Consider the following 24,542-nt stretch of genomic DNA (forward strand, 5'->3'; position numbering starts at 1 on the left):
CTGTTGGGAGTCTTCAGCAAAGTATTTTGATACGTCAATATTCCATCAGAGCCAGCCACTCTACCACTTTCTAAAACGTTAAATCACCTCAGATTTTTGGTAATGGTATTCCAAGTTTTAGGTCCTAAATCTTAAAGTAGAGCACTGTTTCTGACCTTTGCATCCAGATAAAGACAGATCTGAGCAATGTGAGGGATTGCCACAACTTCTCTTCATGGCAGTCTTTGATTTACTCCTCTCACATAGTCAGAACGGTATTTCACTATTTGTGATGCTTGCACATAAAGCATACCTTTTATTTCCTGCATGGTATCGTTCCCAATTCATATCAGTAATACACACTCTTTATCGACAAGATTCACCTTCCATAGATTATCAAATTACCTCATGGTAAAATGCAGTCAAACATTTTTATCCTGAGCTTGGAGAACCTTTTCTAAGGGCTTTGATTGCATGTCTGACACCTACTGTGCAAAGACCAGGGACCTCGTGTAGTGGATGAATATTAAAAATTAAAGAATAGATTTTAAAGTAGCTAAAAAATACCAGATATGATTTTAAGCAGTCATTTTTGTGTAGTAACTCATTTCATCTGCCTAACAGCTCTCATTGAAAAATACTGCTGGGATGTGTGTTACCCAAGTATAAAAATGCCTGGTCTACCCAGCCTGTTAGAAAATAATATTTTTTATAGTATCAGTGTACTTCCATTCATATTCCATCCAGCAAGAACTATGGATTCTTTGTATTTTTGTGCACTGTTCACATTCCATGTTTGTCAAGACTTGGAAGAACCTAAAGGATACACATCAGCATCTTCTAGTTACTCCACAGTGTGCCAAAGTTCAGCACAGATAGAATTCCAACCAGTGCTGCACCTTGAGGAAGGTATTAGTTCAAGCTGGTACTCTCGACAAGATTGCCCTATACATTATAGAAGACAACATATTTAGATCCTGCCCACTAAATGTCAGTGCCCTGTCTCCTCCCAGCTTCATTGCAATGCCCTCTCTATCTGCAGTTTCTCTTCCCAAAACATTCCTGGACCAGCATTGCCCCTGGTTAAGAAGCGCGGGTTTGTTACGATGTCTGACTCCCTTCTAGACGTAAATATATTGCACAAGCTTGATTGAGCCTCTAATGCTATTTGAAGCTCTTTATGGTGACAATCATCATTACATATAACTTCAGGTGAACACTGTATAAACAAACCTGTAATCTCCACAATTTTCCAAGGGATCCATATGCCTTTTGTTTCCTGTCAAATGTAATGTCAAGTAATATCTAGGTATTACCTGCACTTTTCCCACGCTCTTCCTAAAGGAGGGAAGCTTCAATATGTGAACAATCAGAGCGCCCAGAGTGGGCAACACTGCTTACTCAGTGTTCGGGAAGGGGCACGAGCACCGGTCTTCCAGCAGAGCACGGCCCTTAGGGATTACCGAGCATGCTTCCAGGGCTGCAAGAGGAAGTAATGATTTCTTCTATTAATTTTCTCAGGAGAGAAATGATTGGTTTGCGCTGAAATCCAATTACAAGTTCTTTTTTTGGAGATGTAAAGAGATGTTTTCCCCATAACTATAGACACACCAGTACAAAAATGATGAGAAACCAGAAGATCTAAAGGAAGGGACATTGGGCAGGATACTCCTGGATGTCACTCATTTTTTTTCTGAAGGCATATGTGCTTTTCATCTTTCAGAAAAGTTGACAGCATCCTTGATAGCGTTTTCTTAAGAACAGTGATCATAATTATATTACTCTGTAGAGCACCACAAACTGGGAGCCTTAAACGATGGAAACGTGCTGTCTCCCCGTTCTGGAGAGTTGGTTCCTTCTGAGGGCTGTGAGGGAGAATCTGTTCTTCACCTCTCACCTGGCTTCTGGCGATCTTTGCTGTTCCTTGGCCTCTGCAGCATCACTCTGATCTCCGCTTTCATGTTCACGTGGTCTTCTCTCTGTCTGCATGGCTGTGTTCAAATTTCCCCTTCTTAGAAGAACATCTTTCATATTGGATGAGGGGGTCCATCCAACTCCATATAACCTCATCTAGGTTAATTACATCTGCAACAACTCGATTTCCAGATAAGGTCACTGACGTACAGGGAGTTAGGCCTTCAACATGTGAATTTGTGAGGGGCAAATTTCAACCCAAAACAATAGTGTTTTTGACCTATTTTCTCCCAGGAGAAGATAAATCATTAAAACAGTGATATCAGTGGTCTCGGGTCCCATTTAGTAGCTTTTCCTGGGTTCACGTAGGAATCCAGCATAAATATTTCTCAGGGGACATTAGAGTCTTCTGTTCTGTGAACTCAGGAAACCTCAAACTGCTCCACCTAACAGAGTGGTGGTGGTGTCCAGCAATAAACACTGGATGCATTTTCTGGGCCATTCCAATGGACAGTAGTTCCCAAAAGCAATCTTTGTTTTTCTTTTCTTGATTATTGTTGAAATCTTAACCTAAATACCCTAGGAATACACTGCTTTGAATTCACAAGTTTTACATCTTAAGTCTTGAAAATAGAACTATTCAGTCAGAAGTGGAGTCGATCGTGTTCTTCTGATTGCTCTAACAAGATTTCATGAACTTCATCTTTTCCTTTACATAAAATAATAAAAATTTTCTATGCATAGTACTGTTCTATAATACTGTATAAATGAAATGTAAACTAAATCTTTCCTCAAGATGTGTTCTTTCATAATCTGAAAATCAAACTGAAAATTGACCTACTTATGGTTTTGAGTTAAAAGAAATCATTTGGCAAAATGAAATGGAAAAAGTTTTCTTTTAAGGTTAAATACCCTCTTAAAAAATGTACGAGAACAAAATGCTTTAATAACACACATTATAACGGCAAAAAGAGGCGTAAAGAATATCTTCCAGTTTTTAATTGTACGTGTTGGGAGAAATGTGTTTCATAAGTAAGAATGTCATTAAATGTCACATTCCAATCAATTTCTGTGCACCTTGCTCCTGAAATGACTGTCAACTAGATTTATTTAGTTCCATACCTACTTTTTTTTTTTTTTTTTTAAAGATTTTATTTTTTCCTTTTTCTCCCCAAAGCCCCCCTGGTACATAGTTGTGCATTCTTCGTTGTGGGTTCCTCCAGCTGTGGCATGTGGGACGCTGCCTCAGCGTGGTCTGATGAGCAGTGCCAGGTCCGCGCCCAGGACTCGAAACAACGAAACACTGGGCCGCCTGCAGCGGAGCGCGCGAACCCAACCACTCCGCCACGGGGCCAGCCCCAGTTCCATACCTACTTTTGAAAAGTAAGATTGATGGGTCAGCTGCTGAAATACATGGGAAGAGAGGCTGAAAGAAGCAGAAGATGGATGTACTATCAGAATTTTGACAGTTATGTGCTAAGAACAAGTCAAGACAGATGTGAGACAATGACTGGAAAATGCCCAGGGAAGTAGGTGTAGCCCTCATGCTAAGGAGAAAATTGTCAGACTAAATATCAAGTCTGTGTGTGGAGGGCAAAACCAGCTACTTTCTGGAAAGCTGTTAATATTCAACTGATCATTCTGGGAGGTTCCAAACAAGTAATAATTTCCCCATTTTGTACGAAGACTAGTTCTCAAACTCAGGGAACATTCCTTGAGAAAATGTAGGGGACACCAAGAACAGAGTCCAGGTCCTCAGGTGTTGGGAACTGGCAGATGTCAGTCAAGTCCTTCAGTCTCCTCGATGACTCACTGGATTCCTAGATCTCAGGAAAAGGTGAAGCAGAAACCAGAAAAGGTTTGGGAAGCATTTATAGGAATAGGAGGTGAGAAAATGATCTTTCAATGACTCAGACATAATGTGAAAGTCAGGGCCAAAGATTTACAAAAGCTTGTTTATGGGACCCCCTTCAGGTTTTGTGGGGCCTGAAGTTTGTATAAGTGGGAGAAGCGGTTCTCTTTAAAAAAGAGAGAGAGAATACAAAATTACAAATACAAAACCAGGTATGAATGTAAATATTAACTTAGAACGACAAAGGAAAAGACAACTAATTTCTAGAATCTTTGAGAGTCATCTTTTTTCTGAAATATTTTTATTCGGTTTACCAAAAATGTTTTCCTAGCTATGCTGCTTGGTTGTAGCCTGGCTTCCCCTCCCTCCTAGAAAATGCTACACCTTCCAGCAACTCCCAGAACTCAACGGGTCCATGTAAGGCAGGAGACCTGAAGCTTAATCTTCCTTTTCTTCACTAGAAGTCCATCTTGTTCTGATTCAACATAAAATAGATCTTGAATGACCAGACTTTTGTTTAAAAATGGCAGTCAATGAAGTTTCATGTCCTATTAACATTGTGGAATTCTATATCTCAGAAACTGGAGACTTAGAGATCATCTGGACTAAACCTAGTATTTTTCATATCAGTAAACTGAAACTTAGAGAATGCCCAAGGATGCCAAGCCAGCCACCTTGCCTGTTGCTCACTGCCCACTGCCAGCTTGTCTCTTGTCCTATCAGAATTGGTGGGATAGCTTCAAGAAGAATATATGATCTATTCTGTTTTGATTAATTAGTTGAAGAGTATTTTCTGAGAGTTACCTAGATCTAAATTGGGAGGATAGGAATACATAAAAATATTTTCTACTTCCTACCAGCTGAGCAGGTTAACAAGTATGGATGACAAATGACTATGTATAAGTCAGCAAGTCTGGCACACAACTGAACAATATCTATTAGTCAATCATACTCCAAATAGTATTAGATAAAGTACTAAGTACTAAGATGTTACTCCTATTAATACTAATTCCTAAGAATATAAATATATTTGCTTTAGTTGCATACTATTTTTGATACAAGCATCGTCCAAAAGATCTGACTAATGTCACTGTTCTGTATCTCTCTTTAGATAACCTGACTCAGCTTTATGCCATTAACATATTACCTTTCTGTTGTTGTTTGATTTTCAGTTATCCTGACACTCCTGAGTCCCATCTTCAGGTTTAGTAAGCGGAATTTATTTTCAAAGCTCTTCAAGCAAAATAGTTTTACTTTAGACTTGTTCTGGAAGATTTGTCCATCATCACTCTCTTCACATCTGCCTTCCATTCACTGTAACAAAGTTATTTGCTGAAGTCATTTCTCATTTAGCTCATAAATCCCGACCTCTGGAGCCAGTTCCTTGCACTCGTTGTCTCAGAATGAATGGATATGACTTAAGCATCTTATTTTGTGATACTTTGTGCCTTTTGAGTATGAGTAGGTAACACTGCTGATCTGGGCAGTGACTAGGTGGTCCACGGTTGGTGTCAGGAGAACCATCTCTTTTTTTTTGACTTTGCCTTCTCCAGCCCCTGTGAATGTGAACCTCTGATGGGTACCTTCTGCAGATCTGAGCCTTTATTGCTGAGTCCATTATCCAGGGTTCCAGGAATGAGTGTCCATGTCCCAGCACTTCCTACCCTGACGCAGGCTCTGCTCATTCTTGGATCCTACTTTAAACTCCAGTCCCGCAATGATGTCATCATCTGCCTAGTTACCTTATTTGATAACACAGATGGATTTCAATAGGGAGTTTGTGCTGTTCTTATTACACTTTTGCATTACCCACCTATGTTCATTCAACAAATATTAAGTATGTACTAGATATTAGGCACTGTATTAGATAGATATAATGATATGCAAAACGTGCATTGTGTACATGAGATTGAAGTTTAGGCTTTCTGTTTGTCATCTCTCAGTACGAATTATGCACTAATAAACACTTGAGGAAGCATCATATTTCTGTACTTATTTTTGTAAACAGTGTGAATTTTGATTGCCTTTATGATCTTATTGGTATAAGTTGACAGATGACCTCTTTCATTTAGACCTTCATACTCAAATACTCTGGATTTCTGTAAATTAATGAAAAAATGTATTGCACATCTGCTCTTGTCTTTGTGTAAAGCATATAAATCAAAGTGAATCACTCTTCCATAATCTGAGTTGATCACCTTAGATGATTTCAAGGACAGAGCAGAGTTTAATCAAGTGGAAAATTTTTCTAGAGGAGTAGATACAAATCCTTATTTTATAGTCACGAGATTAAGTTTGATAACAGCAACAAAAAGAAAAAATAATAAGGGTAGAAGAAGAATATAAATGCTACTCAGTTGTCTAAGGGACCTTTCTTGAATTTTCTCAGGAACTATAAAATAACCTGTGAATTTTTAACTTTTATAGAAGCAAGACCAGGAAAATTCCATACCAGAAGAATCCTAACAGTTACGCATCACAGGATTTTCTTAATCTATTTTTACAGAGATAATACCACCCACTGACACATAACTGCTAACTGCCAAGTGAAATAGTACAAAAGAAAACAGTATTGTACTCTCTGATTTATAAATTGATACATAATGTAAATTTTCTCCAGGTATTAGAAACTGCTATGTCAGAATTGTGAATCAATTGCTGGGTAGATACAATGGTGTGATCAGGTCAATGTGCAACCTATATTTACAACACTTTGTAATCAGAAAGGATTATTTTTGCTAAATGTCTTCAGAGCACTTTCTGAAGTCTGTATAAGATGCGTACTCTGCTCTCAATTTGCCTCTTCTCCACAGGCCAATGAAAGCTCTGGCTCCCAGCTGTTCTGCTCGCCTGTTTGGACAGCGTGGCCATCTGGCCCGTGAGCTGAGCTATTCAGATTGGCTTTCTCAGGAACTGGACTAAAATGTGCAGAAGCTTAGCATTAGTCAGTGGTGCTTCTTGGAAATAGAAAAGTAGAGACTTGGGAAGAAGGGAGGTCAGCTGGGGCTATCCTGGTGAAAGAACACAGAGGGATGGTCTGCAGAGAAAAGCAGGATGGGCAGGGATAAGAAGCAGAGAGAGAAGGTGCTTTGGCTCTTTATGGTTTATCTCCATACCCTGTCCTTGAATTCTGGGAGATCCAACCAGCCCCATCCCACAACCCATTGACTCTTCATGGTAAATCTCTCTTTATACAATGGGCATGAGTGAGTTTCTCTTTCTTGCAAATATCCCTGTGTTAGTTTTTGATAACTGAAACGATAATATGGCCTCAAATTCATCCTGCATATACAAGGAACTCAAAGTTAAGGTGATTGGAATATAAAATTGCTATTAGCTTTCTCTTAGTTCCAGAATTTTTTGGAGGGATTGTAGAGTACTATGAGATAAACAATCACTTATACGCATTTGTGGTATATGAGGGAACCAAAAAGAACAAAACTCTTCTTCTTTGTGTGGAGCTGCAAACGAAGGGAAAGCAATGTGCAGCTCTTCATGCTCTCAACTGCCTGTCTCTAGCACACCCTTGTAAATATATTTTCCAGAGCCGCTGGAGAGACAACTGGGACACAAGGAGATTAGTGAATATTCATGCATTTTAGCTGCTGCCAAGGTGAATCTTCCCAAATCCTGATTATGTTTATTTAAGTGAAACATCTGCCAATAAAAAGGAGACATGTTTATGGTAATGGCAGCACTATGGCTTCTGTTCCCTGAATAATGATAATACTGACACTGGCTGGATGGCCTTGTCCTTGGGGATTTCCTTTTGTTCTTTTTATTATTATTACTGGGTAATAAACTCTTCAAAGGGAACTTCTTGTGCCACTGAGATTGCTAGCAGCCATAGCAATAAAAGAGCTGTTTGTTGCCTTTCCTGTTGAAAAATGGCTTATGGGGGCAAAGGGAAGCACTCAGGAAGCAACTGAATTTGCTAACATAAACCAAACTTGGACGTTTCTTTCCAGAGTTTAGACACTAACCAGTGATGAACCAGCTGATAATTGTGAGAACACTGTATATTCTCACAGATATGAGCAGCCCAAGTGTGAATTGTCCTATTTTTTTCAATATTCTGGGAATAGTAATAAATGTGGAGTTGTCTACTATCTGGGGATAGAACTACGGAAGACATATAAATAGACTTAAACAGTATTTCCTGGGTATGACTGTTTCCATTATCCTACCCATAACTTTACTTGGAAAAAACAAGGACTATTATAAAAACATCAAACTTGAGACCCTTCATGTTTCCATTCAACAAATACTTTAGGGACCATTTTGTGAAGGACACTTTCTCTTGGGGTGACTAAGATGAATCAGGCATAGTCTCTGGCCTCATGGCACTTCATTCTACTGGAAGTGAAAGAAAAGTAGGCCCATATCTACTTGTTTGTACCAAGTACTCACTCTGTGGGAATCACTGGGTGGGGCAGTGAGGGTACAAAAGCAAAGGTAACAACATATCCCCTTCCCTTATGGACTCTATCTATTTCCTAGGACTACCTTAACAAAGTACCACAATTGCATGGCTTACAACAACACATGTTCATTCTCTCACACTCTGGAGGATAGATGCTGGAAATCAAGGTGTTGGAAGGGCCACACTCTCTCCAAAGCATCTAGTGTAGAATCCGTCCTTGTCTACCATGTTCTGGGAGCCCCAGGCGTTCCTTGACTTGTGACAGCAAAGCTCCAATCTTTGCCTCTGTCTCCAATGGCTGTCTTCCCTCTGTGTCTGTGTCTTCACCTCATCTTGTTATAAAGACACCAGTCATGTTAGATGAGGGGCCCACTGTACTCCAGTATAACCTCATCTTAACTACATCGGCAATGACCCTATTTCCAAATAGGGTCACATTCTGTGGTACTGGGGGTTAAGACTTCAATATATCATTTTGGGGGACACATCTGAACCCATAACACAGAGCACTTAGAAAAATATGATATTTATAAAAATGGAGCAATCACTCATCTGTAGAAAATAATGAGATACAAAGATAAAGGACAAATTGGAAAAGAATTGTTGAGTGATTTGATCTCAAGGTGGACAAAGACGGTGAAGAGGCTTATAATCCCAGTTCTCTGGTTCATCACTGGTGGCCGTCTTCAAACCAGTCTTGTTCTGAACTGAGAATGCTGCTGTCACCTCCTTTACCAAACACTTCTGTAAACGAAACACAATCACCGCAATTTCTCACCTTTGATTCCATGTAACAGGGCCTGGGTCCCTGAGGCCTGGTGTCCGATCTCCCAAATTGGAGAGTTCACCTGCTTGAATCCCTGCCAAGCCTCTGTCACCAGGATTTCCTAGTTGGCTACTTCAGCAAGAACAGGACTGAAGTCCAAGTCATAACTATGTTTGGATCTCAGCTTAAAGTACTGGAACGATATTAGCCCCAGATTTATTTCTTGCTCCTATGTTCCTGTGTGAAAGTCTGTTGAAAATCCTCCACTCACAGTGCCCCCATCTTCTTCCTCAGTCTTTCCCCATCTGCGTGGGTCAGCCAATGCTTGGCCATGCCTTCTACTACTGAGCCCCATTTACAACATATTGATGTATGGAAGGAAGCAGGCAGACTGGGCAGGAGCACTGTGACACATGAACTGCTATGTAGAGAATAATGGGCAGTCTCTAGGACACAAGTGGAATAGTGAGCTTGCAGTATAACCTTATCCTGAGTACGGACAGAGAACAATTTGGGGTGTGTAGATGTTTCAAGAGATTCATATATCAAAATGAATCAATCTAAAAATTGAGGTTACTTAAGAAGTTATAGTTTCTGAGAAATAGGAACCAAATATGTAATCAACACTACCAAAGAAAACTGTTTGCAGAGTATACTAGTGCAGTTTTATTTTTCCCGTTTTTAAAGGGAATACATATCACCTGATTAACTAAACTAACACAAATGATGTAACTCTGGTTTTTCAGAACAACAAACTAGTTTATTTTGAAAATGTAGCACATTGTCGATTTTCCAGCAGACACTTTATCTAGAACAGCATTTTCAGGGAAATGAGTATACACAAACACAATGGGTGATTCAATATGAACCCTGTCCCAGAACAGGTATTTCCAGTGGTGTTCTTCCATGAATAAACACAATGCCCACTGAAATACAAAGTTTGCACAAATGACACACTGCAAACAGAGAGATTGCAATAGCACCAAAGGAGTTGAGAGTCACTGTGACATTACTCTGCAGAAAGAATAGTCTTGGCAAAGCCACCTCTATGTGGTTTGGTTAAACAGTTAATTATTCCCTCAGGTGTTTACTCATCAATCTTTTCTCTTATTTTAAAAGATTAAAACATATATACCTTACCTTATTACATTCTTCTAAAAATGCTTGACTCTTTTTGTTTCTGAGAAGAGTACAATTCCCCTCCCCACCAAGAACATCTATCAAGTTTATTTCTGTAAACAAAGGAAAACTCTTAATAGAATTAGTTCTCTTTGATTCAACTTGCTTGTAAGATTTTTTCCTTACTTTAATTTTGAAACTTTAAGTGACTGTACAAAATGACAGAAAGAATCTGGTCTGTTGTTTTATGTGGATTCCTTCCAGATTAAAGAATATTTATGGAAGTTTTTGTAGCAAAATGTATCTTCTGGAATTGTTGCATTTCCTAGTAAGAGCTGCATTTGCTCAACCACTTCCACATTCTTTTACTACCAATAAAAATATACTGACTATAATCAGAAAACTTTTTTTCCTAAAAATTGACCACATATTACAAAGTTTCTTTTTATTTGGTTTTCAAAAAATCTCCCTGGACAAAATAAATTTCAAGAACTATGAGAGATAGAATAAAAAAAAATGTTTTTACAGAGTAGGTTAGGAAAGATTGTTCTAGGTATAAGGAAAAGCTTGGAGGTCTTCATAATTCACAAATCCAACAATAAACAAATCCATCTAAGATACAGGTAGAATACTAAGAAAAATCCAGGAAGTAGAGACATTCACAACAGAATCTAAAAATAATAGCTGATACTTATTGAAGGGTTACTATATGTCAAGTCCTGTGCATGAATTATTTGATTTAAGCTCCTTCCAGCTTTATAAAGTGGGTACTACTATTGTGCTTATTTCATAGCTATTAAATTGTGAAATAAGGCAACTTGCCTAAATCATAACAGCTCGTGAAACCGAGGCACTACAACCACCCACAGAACCACTATACCACCATACCAGCTGGCAAATGAGGTCCGGAGCCAGATCTGAAGAGCTGTAACACTGTTTAAAATCTTTGCAGCTTTAGGTGTGTAGGGGAAATTACTGTTTTACACGGATATTAATAGTCTATTTTCCCCTGGAGAAACACAGAGGTAAGACAATTAAATAAAATCATCATTACTTTGATTTCTCTCTAAACATAAATTGTCTCTAAGAAGATAAGTGATTAATAAGAAAGCTTGTAAATAGGACTTCTTTTTCTTTTTCTGTTTTCTCTTTCTTACCTGCACTATGATGGGGAAAGAGAAGTTAATTGTACTGTTCGGTAGATGGCACATTGGTATCATTGGTCTTGGAAAGGCTCTCTCTTTTATTTTTGTTTATGCCCCATCATCACTCCCATTCTATTGCAAGTGTGTTTATTGAATGTCCTAGGATGTAGACATATTCTGAAGAGAACTGTGCAATTGTTTCTGGAAAGAATCTGCCATCGGGTAGACCTCATTCTTTTCACTAAATCTGGATTGAGCTCCAGAATGTTTGGACCCAGTTTGCATTCTCAATAGACGTGCATGAGGATTCCCATTTCGTCCATCTTTGCCAAATTTACTATTATTTTACTTTTCACATTTGTCACATTTAATGAGTCAAAAGGAGTTATTTCACTCTTTGATTACTAGCGTTAGCATTCATCATTTCACACACTCGTTAGCCATTCAAACTTCCCCATTGGAACTACCTACATAGTAAATTTACTCATTTTCAACTGTGTCCCCTTTTTCTCTATGAGATATTTTTCACCTCTAATGTCATCACTATATTCCCCTTGTTTTCTTCTAGTATACTTTAGTTTTAGCTGCCAACTTTAGGATCTTAATCCATGTGGAGATTATTTTTGTTTGTATGTTCTGCAATTTTATTTTATTTTATTTTTTTAATTTATTTTTTTTTTAAAGATTTTATTTTTTTTCCTTTTTTCTCCCCAAATCCCCCTGGTACATAGTATATTCTTCATTGTGGGTCCTAGTTGTGGCATGTGGGACGCTGCCTCAGCGTGGTCTGATGAGCAGTGCCATGTCCGCGCCCAGGATTCGAACCAACGAAACACTGGGCCGCCTGCAGCAGAGCGTGAGAACTTAACCACTCAGCCACGAGGCCAGCCCCGCAATTTTATTTTTATGTGCATAATAAAGTCTCATAAAATTATCTACTAAATTCTCTTTTGTTGTTGTTGTTGTTGATGACAATATTTATTGATCCTATCTCTATTATGTACCAACTTTCCAAACAAACTAGACTCTGGGGTTTTTATTGCATTGCATTGATCTTCCATACCAGAACCATACTATTTTATTTTATTTTATTTTATTACAATGACACTGTGGAATGTCTTCATACATCATAGGGTGAGTCTCTCTCTCTGCCATTCTTACTCATAATCTTTTTTATTTATGAACTCTTGTTTTTCCATGTGACTTTGTAATCAATTCTTTCTGTACTTTAAAATATTCTGCTAAACAATTTCTAGGAAATGCACTAAATTTATAACCTAATTTGAGAAGAGTAACATCTTTACAATGTTAGACTATGCCAATCATGAACAGTGTCTATCTCTATGTTTATTTATGATTTTTTTGTCTTTTGATAGAATTTTTAACGTGGATTTTACTTATTTGCTTATTATATGTTATAACACACAGCAGAAAAGTGTACACACCTTATGTGAATAGCTCAATGAATTATCACAAAGAGGTCACATCCGTGTGATCACTATCTAGATAAAAAAATAGGAATATTATTTGCATTCTAGAAGCTTCTCTCATGCCCCACCCACAAGAAAACTTCCTTCTCCCCAATATAGCTACAATTTTGATTTCTAATATTCTAGCTTAGTTTGCTAATTTTTAGATTTTATATAAATGGAATAATTTTTGGTGTCTTTTACCGTTTACCATTATTCTGGTGAGATTGATCTATGCTGTTTTATGTAATAGCAGTTAACTGCTTCATGGTCAAGTTTAACTTTGTCTAAATGTATTTACCCACTTGGACATTTGGGTTATTTCCAGTTTGGGGCTATTATTGAAAAAAAAAATCTATGTTCCTATCTTTTGGCAAATCTGTACTGAAAAGTGAATTTTCTGGGACATAAATGTTCTTATGTTCAGCTTTAGTTGATAGTGCCATGTAATTTTCCACATAATTGTAACAATTTGCTTTCATAGCAACCAAGAATTCCTTTTGTTTTGTATTCTCACCAACTCATGGAATGGCCAGTCTTTTTACCGTGTCCTTCTTAGTCTATCAGAAGAGGAACATGGTGTTGTTTTGCCCCTTTAATTGCACATGTTAATTTTGGTGAGTTGATTAATATGGTATCTGCCAAGATCTACCACTTTAAATTTAATAATTTCCCTTTGTAATTTATAAGAAATTTGGGGGAGAAAATTTGAGGCTGTGTAAATATTCTGTTCCTCATCCACATTTCACTCACAAGTTTTAGCATCCACTGACAAATTTCCAACTACCTTTTTCTTCTATATTTGTTAATATATATTTAGTACGCTTTGTGTTGTAAAATAAGCATCTACCTTTTCAGAGCATACACTTAAGGGCTCAGCCATTTGAAGTGTTCTATGACTTGTTTCATGGCCCAGGATATGCTCTATCTTGGTAAACACTCTATGTGCACTTGAACTTGATATAATGAATATTTATGTTTCAGTACAGTAGCTATTTTAAAGATTTCATATATAATTTCTGAATTTAAATGAAAAGAAGCCCTAAATTCAAATTTGAGAGGTAATTTAGATTCCTTGAAGGATATAGTTATCAGAAATATGCTCCATTCTTTTAAATAAATTTACAATGAAATAATCCTGAAGGGGTTAAATATTTTTCTTTCATTTTCTGGCACATTCAAAATTCATACTGATGAAAGAATCACTATACAGGGGCTGCTGGGTCCATTTTGTGATCCTTCACTCCCAGAAACATCTGCCAGGAAAGTATGTTCACATTTAGGGACTCTCATCATTTGCCCCTCTGCCTTTTTATCTTAAGGTGGTATTCCTCCTTTTTTTGGTTTGTAAGATTCCCACAGTGTGTTTGTTAAAATTACATATTCTTGATATCTGCTTCCATATATTCTATTCTTTGAATTCTGCATAGAGTCCAGGAATTAGCATTAAAAACAAACAAAACCTAAGAACATTCTAACACAGGTGGTTGGGGGAACCATATTTGAGAAACACACCTACATGATGTCTTCACTCATTCTGATGTTTAAACTGATAGTGATATGTCTATCCTTCTTGGACCCTTGGTCTATCTGCGTCAAAGGGTATAAGAAGTGAGCTGCTGCCATAGAAGCACATTCTCATGAAAGTATCAAAAGCCATTTTACTGCAATCCCAAATCTCAAAGTTTGAATATCAATTCACAAAGACATTTTTCTTAATTTAGGTTTAAATATAATAAATGGCCAGATTATCTCACAATCAGAAATTCCAAAGCATATTGTTCACAAGTGATAAGTCATTTAAATGAAAGGAGGATTTGCCAGATCAGGAAATAAAGTTTATTGTAAATCTAGTTACCCTATTATAGGGTGCTAATCTTTCCTATTCCTGACTGTATGGTATCAATAACCCAAAGACAGGAGTGAACTCAGGCTTTCCCTGCTGAACCATCTTCCAAGTGGTAGGAAGTTGGGCGAGCCAATGTAAAGGACTCTACTCCTCTCTACCAAGGATGTTAATATTCTTCTAAGTGCCAACCAAAGAAAGCCAAATCATTCACTTCTCTCATTCTTCATAAAACTTTTAATTTTTCGCCCAACTCCTTCAGTTGCTGTGAAAATTTCTGTTTCTGTGATAAACTGCACAGGCTTTTGAAGAGCAGGTTTTTCCTTTCCAGCACAGCAGAGTATTAATAGCTCTATTTTAATTGGATAGAACTTTCATTTTCATTTTTTCTTTTGAGAAAACCAATCTGTGCTAGTTGTGGAAACAATTATCCAACATGCAGCTTAAAAAATCTATTAGAACAATCTCTTGGGAAAGTCAAAAGCCAGGCAGGATTAGCTTTCCAAGAGGGCGGACGAGTGTTTACACTCAAATGTCGTGCATCCAGCAAATCTGTAAGGTTTATTTTTAGCATAAATTCAGCTATTTCATTTTCCCCTACAACTGAGTGAGAACATTAAGATGATTAACGTGGTCATAAATCACTGCACGACTTCATGTTAGAAAGACAGGAATTAGACGATGTACATGAGGGAACAGAGAAAGGCTGTGAAATTCTAATTTTCACCTCATTTTTTGGAAGTAGTTTTCCAAATACTTTTTTCTCTAACATTTTGTGGGATCCAGTAGTAAAAAATAGAACAGACAGTTTCAGAGAAGAGTAGAATCAACGTTGCGTTTGGAGAAATCAATCTGAGTGCTTTGTTGTGTCTTTAAATTCTTTACTATGAAATGATAATTGTAAATGTAACAAGAATAAGCATAATTATTATAATAATGAACACTTATTTGAATTCCCAGATCATTGAAACATGATGGGCAAGACAATAAAAGAGACTCTTTTGGAAAATATTATGAATATTTCTCCCCAGGTAACTGACTTTTAGAAGATCAGTTAACTTCTGGGGTTACGGTTTCCTTAACTATAAAAGCGATTGAATTTAATGGCATTATGAATTTATTCATTGATAAAAGAAGTAGAAGTAATCGCCAAATATATTTTTTAAATAACAAAACACAGTATAGTAGAGTAAGGAAATAATTGTTCGTTAGTAGATAACATGATTTCTAGGCCTAAATAACTAGAATCTTAAGTAAATCAGGTAGCTTCTATGAGCTTCAGCTTCTTTATCATCAAAAGTGAAAAGATTTGGGGTGGGCCGGTGGTGCAGCAGTTAAGTTCGCACATTCCGCTTCAACAGCCCCGGGTTCACCGGTTCGGATCCCGGTGCAGACATGGCACCGCTTGGCAAGCCATGCTGTGGCAGGGGTCCCACATATAAAGTGGAGGAAGATGGGCACGGATGTTAACTCAGGGCCAGTCTTGCTCAGAAAAAGAGGAGGATTGGCAGCAGATGTTAGCTCAGGGCTAATCTTCCTCAAAAAAAAAGAAAAGATTTGAACTAAATCAAGTGTTCTTTACCTGGGCTATGGTTTGTGGTCTCAGAGGAACAACATGACCCTGACATGGTGTGAAAATTTTGAATGCACATACATTTGCTGGGAAGAGGGTCCATAGTTTTCTTTTTGAATTCTTAATGATGTCCAAGGCTAGAAACACACTAGATGCTCCCCAATGTCTTGATTGCTCTGACTTCCTAAGGGTTGTATGACTGTGAACACCACTTGGGCTCTGATTAAGGAAGAGATTCCCTTTTTTGTTGAACTTACAGTCCAAGTGATTATATATTATAAAATCTAAATTCCTTTTTGACCATCAGAATATGTCCTTATAAGTAAAATAATTAACCTTTCATAACCAGGATATTCTGTAAATCAATTCTGATGAAGTTCCCGAAACACTTTTGTTGTCTAAAAAGACAACTCAAATTGATTACAAATTCCATTTACATGGAGACATAATGTCCATAAAAAGAAAAAAATTGTTTTTATGTGCAATAGGGTTGAAGAACAGATGGAAAGTAACCCAGAAGCAGGTGGGCTGTGTACACATTTCTTATGTAAGAAGAGGTAAGCTTTGGCTTAACGAGAAAGTCATCTTCAGTCAAGATCGTGGGAGGACATCTTTCCATTGAAACAAAGGCATAATGATGAAATACTAAAGCTCTCAAAATAAAAGTTGCTTTAGCAACTATGTTGAGTTTTTGTCTTGGCGTCTGAAGAAGGGAAGAGTGCAGAGATGGAGCAGATACAAAATAAGAAGAGCCTAAATGGGTATTGACAGAATGGGGTAATGTGTTGACATCTAGCGGAAAAATCTTCTGGCTTGGTTAATTTTATTCTTTTAAATTTCTCTTCTCCTAGTGAATTGTCTCATGTGACAAGATACAGACCTTAAGCATTTAATAAATTCCACCGCTGATTTTTAATTCTCAGAGTATAAAGATTTTTGTTTGGACATCCTGGGGCTAATCTGTTGTCAGTTTCCTAGGAAATTGCTACAGTTCTTTAGACTCTTGAAAGAATACATTACTTATGCGGGGTTTTTTTTCCCAGTCTGTTTCAAAGATTTTGAGTTTGGAACTACACAAATGTTGAAGTGGTGGGAGAAAGAGAAGGAAAGGGAGGGAGAAAGAGAAGAAAAGGGAGGATATTCTTTCTGGCTGGATCCTAATGAGCTGAATTACGAATGAAGTAGAGGGTTGGTATAAGTGAATCACACCAAACCAGAGGAAACAGAGTCTATGGACTATTGATAGGTATGAGTCTGCCTTGATGTGAATGCAAGTGCTTTCCAAAAGGGGCTGCTGAAAGGATCCCTAACGTGATGTTGGAAGAAGATGCTAATGCTGGAAGGTACAGATGCTGATCTATAAGCAATTTAGAGCTTTTAAGGCTATATTCAGTCGCTTTCTCCAGAGCTGTGCATTGGAAATTCAAATATAATAAAGCAAAATTGCTGCCCTAAGGAGCTAATAGTTCCATAGTTAATAAAGGTTGGAAAGAGAATGGAAATAAAACACAAAACAGAGGATTTTTAGAATGTGATGACTGAGACTAGAAGTAGCTTACAGAGAAGACCGATTAGAACGTTATGTTCTTAAAAAAGAGAAGACTAATAACATTGCCAGTGAAGAGATGACAGGGACTCTGTTCTATCCTCTGTGACTTATTTAGGAGACTGTGGAAAGCTGTTGCACTTTGAAGTCAAGAACTTTGTTCTTCCAAGGACTTAAACGAGAACAAAAAGAAAAACTGATTCTTGTGCCACCGGACGAAAAGTACAAATGAACTAGCAAGAAAATGAAATCAAGGAATCAATAACTGGAGGTGGAGGAGGAGGAAGCCCGGAAGAGATTCTTTAACGTATGTAAGTTTTTTAAGCTAAGGAAGTAACCAGAGGCTGCTTGCCCATCATTCATCTCTTGTGTATAAATTGCATCCGAGAATCCCTCCCTCTGAGGTAAAAATAGTCTTGCACGTGAACTGAGCGGGCCTGTGCTGTCCTTCAGTGAGCGCTGTGTGGGAAGGACACCTTCAGAGAAGAGAAAGGAGAAAGCGCTCAACATCTGGACCCGAACACCACAGGGACAAATATAACCCTGGCATTTTAACACTCACTAAATGTCGCAATAATGGAAAAATGGAAGAGAGGTACAGATGACTGATTTTCCGAAGGAAAGCTATTCAAGAGTTATGTTGGGAGAACTCAGATGGAGGAAATTTTTGGAGGAACACTGATTAGAGACAATTGAGGCCCAAGTTTGTAAGGCTTCAAACTCCAGGAAACAGAAAAATTAAACTGTAATTCGTGTTCTGCACAAGAGAGCAGGTTTTGAGGGTATCACAAATTAACTTTAGGAAGATTTAAAGTTTTGTGTTCCTCAATTCACCCTTCAACAATTCTTGGAAAACTCTTCCCTCAGAGGTGGTAGTCTTATTATTTTTGAGGAAGATAGGCCCTGAGCTAACATCTCTGCCCATCTTCCTCTACTTTACACGTGGGACACCTGCCACAGCATGGCTTGATAAATGGTGCATATGTCCGCACCCAGGATTTGAACCAGTGAACCCTAGGCCACCAAAGCAGAGCACGCAAATTTAACCACTGCACCACCAGGCTGGCCCCGACCCATATGGTTTCTTGATCACTGCACTATGACATTAGTGATCTTGTGATAGTTACTTGTTCTTGATTAACTAGGTTAATCCTTCACCTCTTACAATCCACATCTTTATCCCTTTATGATCTTATCCCCTTTATGAACTTATCCCCTTCTTACTTAGCAAGATAGCCAGATGGTCGACATGTGGACAAGAATTTATTCTATGTGATCTAAAACGTAGAATTAGAACCACTCTGTAGAGGTGTCCGGGAAACAGTTTAAGAGAAATATAAGGGAGAAGTCTTTAAGAAGTCTTAGAGTTTTACAAAGTTGTAATGGTTTGGCTGGTGAAATAGTGAATTCTGTGTCACCAAATTTATTCACAAAGAAGGTGGATGTCCACTTAGGAGGAAGTGACAGACGAATTTCTTCCTTTGAGTGATAAGGTTGTTAGATGATAACTAAGGCTTTGTCTAATCTTGCTTTTTAATTAAGGAGCTAAAAGGTGGGGTCCAGAGTGGGATAAAGGGAAAGAGGCATAGCTTTGGAGCTATGGTGTAGACTGATTGCTCACACCAGCCAAGTAAACAAACCCATACAATGTTTATCAACAAAGTAGTTGAGAATTCAAGAAAATTGTCCAAATTTCCTGTACCAGACGGTTAAGCTCAGGAGGTCAATTTACAAAGCCAAGAAAGATTTTAAAAATCAAGACAAGTTCAAATGCAGGAGGAAGAAAAAAGCTGGAGTCATTTGCAAAAGAATTCTAAAAGGGAGCAGGCCACAAAATCTTAAAAAAAAAAAATTTTTTAAGCAAGTGTCTGGCTGCCTCTGATTTATGTGAATTTGCAAAAGAATTCTAAAAGGGAGCAGGCCACAAAATCTTAAAAAAAAAAAATTTTTTAAGCAAGTGTCTGGCTGCCTCTGATTTATGTGAGGAAGGAAGAATAAAAATGAGGGGGCAGGACTGGTGACCAATTCACTTCTAGTGGTTAGGGAAGGTGAGAGTTGGGATCTGAATGTTAAGGAGGGGCAGCCATGTGAAAATCTAAAAATGGAACATTTCCAAAAGAAGGCACAGTGAGTATAGAATCTTAAAATTGAGGAGAAGCTTGATGTGTTCCAGCAGCAGGAAAGAAGGCCAGAGTGGCTGGAGTGTGGTGGATAAAGGGGAGAAAGGAGGGAGACAGATTGATGAGACAGGCAGGGATCGCTTCATATAGGGTTTTGTAGTGTTTATTAGGGACTTTGGATTTTATTTTGTTTCTAAAGGAGCCACAGACTTTTTGGGTTGAGCAACTAGCAGTGAGGGGAAGACAGTATAGATGGTACGAGACACACACTCTTAACCTCAAACCAGCAGGGCAAAGAGACTGGGAAAGTGGAAACAAGGGCCTCAATCATATTTCTAGAATGAATGCCATTAGGGGTTTGAATTATGTCATCAGCGTTCATCCTGCGTATGGGAACAGGGCCCCAGCCTCCAGAAGGGCACTGCCTAGAATACAATGGAGCAATGGAACTTTTATTCATGTGGAAGTCAGGGAAGTGCTTCAGATCCACAGAGGTGTAGGGAAACTTGTAAATTTTAGGAATAGGGTTTAAAGATGACACAGAATTGCAAGACTAAGCAAATATTTGAAAGAACAGAGAGAGCCGTAAATACAGGCCGTATGTTCCCTTAGTGGCTCTCTCTGAAATCCAGGATCCTGAGTCAGATTGGTTCTGAAAGAGGAAAGATGAGGAGAGGAGGGTCAGCTAAGCAACGGCATTTGGAAATCCTCACAAGTTTGGGATGGTGATGGTTTTCATGTAACTGCCTACGTTGGCCAGTGCTGGGACAGGATAAAGGCTACAGGTAGGCAAGTCTTTAAAGCTTAGAAAGCTAGAAAGACAGACATTAAAATAGAGTAGACAAAAAGCTGCTCTAACTATTCTTTTAAGGAAATGAAACTTATTCAAATCACCATATTTACAAATTATACACCAAATGAATATTTCTTCAAAAGAATCATCTTGGGAGCCAGACACTAATTCCCAAAAAGCTTTCAGTTCTCACGACGGTTTCAGAGCTCTTTTACATGACAGATCCACGTACATACCTACAGAAACAGACACGTTTGATTTCTTCAGTTACATTTCTCTTTCTTTGATCTATGACTGAAGCTGGCTCTACAAGCCAAATCTACTCTAAAAAATAAATATTTGACACCACCTAAGATTTTTCCATAAGTGTTCCTTTAAGTTTGAAGGTATTTTCAAGATTGTTTTAAGCGTGACACTGTCATAATAAAGCACGGAATTCCATAGTAACTACAGGATTTTTCTGCTTTCATCCATAATGAATGCTTAAAAATTCATTTGAAAAATTCAATGTACAAAAACTGCTCCTTATTAGTTGTTTTGCAAACAATATTCAAAAATATGTTTAAGTGCTGTGTGTATGTTTATATTTACATATTTATGCATATCTCTTTTCTTTCATAATTAAGCAAACAGTTGAATGGTATGAATCTAAGGGGTAGATGATTAAAGCTAAAGATTTGCTTATTTCTTGAATTGTCTCCATAGTATTTTTTCATCATTTGTATTACATTTTCATTTATCCATGCTTTACTTTAGTCTTTTCTAAGTAAGAAGGGTGGAAAGTAATACAATGTTTAAATAATTGTTAAACACTGTTGTGCAGGAAAAGATGGCAAATAATAGCACAATAAGCCTGGAAATAGGTTGTTTAGGGCTAGTACGTTAGTGCCAATCATTGTCCCCTAGCATCCTACTATATGGTTCTCACCCTCAAAATTCCCCTGATGGTCTAGGACGGCTGCTGGAACTTGAGCTACCATGTCTGAGTTGCAGATCAGATAGACGAGGAAAGTCAAGAGAACTAGAAAAATTTCCCTTCCAAAAGTAGACTCTCTATAAGCGGATTTTCCAGAAATCTCATACATCTGTGTCCACTTAAATTTCACTGGCTACTTAGTCATATGACCATGAGCTGGCAAGGAGACCAGTTAGAAACTGATTTCTCAAACTAAGAAGGAATATGGGGGGCCGTGGGTGTTGAGGAGGCAACCGGAAGTCTCTGCCAAGATTGATTTTATTTCCTTAGGGTACTGTTTGTATTGCAGCCTCCATCTTCAGTTTCCTCACGGCATCTAGACAGGACTGATAATTTTCTCAATTACGTGATTAGTTCTTCTGTCATTTTTGAACAAAACCTGAGTATTATTTAGGACACCAACATTTAATTTGCAAAATTATGAAATTACAGCCTGACTTTTCAGTAAACAACAGTTATTTGGATAAATGAATTCCAATTTTTCTTACTGAAGGAATTTTTTATATAACCAAACATCTAGCTCACTGGAAGAAGACTATAAAGAACGCAATTGAAAGTGATGCTTTGAAGTCAACGTTGGTTAAATCGCAGGCAAACTAGTTTGCTGTTGGACTTCTGCTTAATGTGTGTTTACATTGGAGAAATTGCAAAATGTTATACTCATAAAAATTTGTTGAAATACTTGCAAAACCAAACTTTCTTTCTTTGTGTCTTTACCCCACAAAGATGCTTTTGGAGAATTTGCCCGACATATTCATAACTTTCAAAATGCACATATTGGCTATTGTGAATAATGCTGTAAGGAATATAAGGGTGCATATATCTCTTCAAGGTCCTGATTTCAATTCTCTTGGATAAATACCCAGAAATGGAATTGCTTGATCAAATAGTAGCTTTGTTTTTAATTTTTTGAGGAACCTCCATACCATTTTCTCTAACAGCTGCATCCTTTTACATTCCACCACAGTGTACAAGGGTTCCAATTTCTCCACATCCTCATCAACACTTTTTAGCTTCTGTCTTCTTGGTAATGGCCTTTCTAGCAGATGTGAGATGATATGTCATTGTGGTTTTGAGTTTCATTTCCTTAATTAGAAGATGTTGAGCATCTTTCATATACCAGTGTGTCACTTGCATGTCTCCTTTGGAGAAATGTCTATTCAAGTCCTTTGCCCATTTTTCAATTGGATTTTTTTTTTTTTTTTTTTTTTTTGCTATTGAGTTTTGGAATTCCTTATATATTTTGGATATTAACTCCTTACCAGATATATTGCTTGGAAATATTTTCTCTCATTCCATAGGTTTCCTTTTCACTCTAATTGTTTCTCTTTTTGTGTGCAAGTTTTTTAGTTTGATGTAATTCCACTTGTCTATTTTTGCTTTTGTTGCCTGTATTTTTGGTGTTATAGCTAAGAAAACATTTCTAAGACCCCTGTCATGAAGCTTTTCCCTTTGCTTTCTCCTACGAGATGTATAATTTCAGGTCTTATGATTAAGTCTTTAATTCATTTAGAGTTGATTTTTGTGTATGGTGTAAGATAAGGGTCTCATTTCATTCTTTTGCATGTGGATATCCAGTTTTATCAACACCGTTTCTTGAAGAGAGCATCTTGTCCCCAGTGAGTATTTTTGTGAAAGATCAAATGATTGTACATGCATGTGTTTATTTCTGGGCTCTCTATTTTGTTCCTTTGCAGAATTATGCACAACAGCTATGTTGTGGAAACAACACAAACGTCTATTGAGAGATGAATGGACAAATAAAATGTGATCTGTATATACAATGGAATACTATTCAGCCATAAAATGAAGGAAATCCCGCCACGTGCAACAACATGGAGAAACCTTGAGGATATTATGCTAAGTGAAATAAGCCAGTCACAGAGGAACAAATACTGTGTGACTCCACTCATGTGAGGTATCTAAAATAGCCAAACTCATAGAAGCAGAAAGGAGAATGGTGGTTGCCAGGGGCTGGGGAGAGAGAGAAATGCTTTTCAACGGGTCTAAAGTTTCAATTATGTAAGATGAGTAAGTTTTAGAAGTCTGCTCTACAAAGATGTGATTATGTTAACAATACTGTACTGTATACTTAAAATTTTTTTAAAAGAGTAATCTTATGTTATTTGTTCTTATTATAATCAAAAATATTTGAGCTCATAACTTAGATTAATTTCTAGTTTTTGTATATTGCTTCCCAAGAGCCAGTTATCTATGAATGAGGACTTGCATGCTCTGAACTTAATCACCTTCAGAAATCACACTTTCAAAAAGTCACTTTCTAAGTAGGCGGGAATAATAACAACGTCATAACAGAAAACATCAAAGAAGAGGGAAGGATGTACATCTGAAAGTTATATAATGTTATAATGCAATGTCACTGCTGTAAAAACAAAAATTAAAATTAAAAAAGAGACATGTTAGAACAATTAGAAAAGAATGAAAAAATCTTGTTTCTAAAGCAAATAAAAATTAGACAAAACAAAATATAAACTTACATTAAAGTTTAGGTACACTTTCTGGTCATGAAAATAATGCTATTTGCTAGGAGCTACACAAACTAGGACATTGTAAAGGAGTGTTTATCTAAATTTTAGTCATCTGAAATCAGGATCTAGATTTCTATTTCTGCAGATTTCCCTGTGGTTCAGACTTTAAGACTCCTTATCCTAAAGAAAGCTGGAAGTTACAGTATTTTTAGTTGAGTATTGAATTGTGTTTTCAGTGGATATTTAATGCCAATGTAAATCAAAAATAGTGAAGTATAATGTCTGGCAAGTAAATGGAATTAGTGAAACTTCCATGGGAAAAATAACCTAAACAACATGATGTCATGCATTTTCAGGAGTCCTTAGAAAAGAATTGGTGTGCTTGTTTTCTCGGGAAATTTGCCCAAATCACATAAAAGGACACTGAAATATCAGAGCAAAAATATTTCATCACATGTAGTAAAGTTATAACTGCCTAGCTCCTAGGGCCATTGAGAGGACCAAGTTAACACACTGAAAGAACCTAAAATAG

At 37.4% G+C, this 24,542-nt stretch overlaps 1 long non-coding RNA gene across 2 annotated transcripts in view; it reads left to right on the forward strand.

The window, feature by feature from the left end:
• The window catches only part of LOC106782872 (uncharacterized), a 128,517-nt gene extending 104,830 nt beyond the window's left edge, over positions 1-23,687 (forward strand). For both annotated transcript variants that reach the window (XR_011436729.1, XR_011436728.1), the window contains one exon: positions 23,219-23,687. This is a non-coding gene — a long non-coding RNA (uncharacterized lncRNA). The remainder of the gene's footprint in view (positions 1-23,218) is intronic.
• The last annotated feature ends 855 nt before the right edge of the window (positions 23,688-24,542 follow it).

This window comes from Equus caballus, chromosome 2, assembly GCF_041296265.1.
Source record: "Equus caballus isolate H_3958 breed thoroughbred chromosome 2, TB-T2T, whole genome shotgun sequence".
NCBI classification, from domain to species: domain Eukaryota; kingdom Metazoa; phylum Chordata; class Mammalia; order Perissodactyla; family Equidae; genus Equus; species Equus caballus.